Raw genomic sequence first — 978 nt, forward strand, 5'->3', positions numbered from 1 at the left:
TGGGGGTGAGAGAGGTTGGGGAAGAGGTGTGGAGAGGCGTGGGTGGGGGTGGAAAAGAGAGGTGGTGGGTTAGTTGTTTGTTGTCCTTTATAGTGGTGGGCGATGTCTGGGTGTATGTCATGAGTGTTTGTATGTATGTGTATGTATGTGTGTATCCACCTATTTATCTATCCATCTATTTATTAATCTCTTTTTCTAGCTATCTGTATATCGTATCGAATCGAATCGTATCGTATCGTATCGTATTGAATTGTACCGTATGGTACCATATATGGTACCGTATCAATCTACCTCTGTCAGTTCTGTCCGTCTGTCTGTCTTACTTTTCCTCTGTTGTTTCTGTCTGTCTGTCTGTCTGTCTTACTTTTCCTCCTGCACTAAATGACCATTATTGTGTTGGTGTGCTTCTCTTTACTCAAACAAACAACCAACCAACAAACAAAAAGACATCACTCAGTGGGTGGTTGGTGGGTGCTTTGGTGTGGTTTGCCCCTTCTTTCCTATCCAACATCTATCGTCCGTATCTCTACTCCTTCTTTTTTTGTGTTCGTTACTCTCTTATAACACCTCTAATCTTCGGCACTTATATTATAGCCTTATTGTGTTGGAAGTGCCGTAAAACTTTCACTAAAACGAAACTAATCTTCGGCACTTATAATATGACTGTATTGTTATTATTGTGTTGCAAGTGCCGTACAACTCTTACTACAACTAAGATGCTGCAAGTGCCGTACAACTCTCACTCTAACTAAGACATGACTCACCCCAGAGGCCACCTCCCCGATGATGCCAGTCCATCCCCCGGGTTGGTTGTAGCCGAAGTTGCCGTCCGCGGCCTGTTTGAACTCGTAGGTGAACTGTGAGCGGCGGGAGATCTCGTCCATCAGGTCCTTGAGGAAGCCTTGGTACGTCTCTCCGTCCTTGGTCATCTCACGGAACACGTACGGCTCCTGGGGAAAGGGGGGAGGGGGGGAGGAT

Source organism: Aplysia californica, unplaced genomic scaffold (assembly GCF_000002075.1).
Source record: "Aplysia californica isolate F4 #8 unplaced genomic scaffold, AplCal3.0 scaffold01148, whole genome shotgun sequence".
NCBI classification, from domain to species: Eukaryota; Metazoa; Mollusca; class Gastropoda; order Aplysiida; family Aplysiidae; genus Aplysia; species Aplysia californica.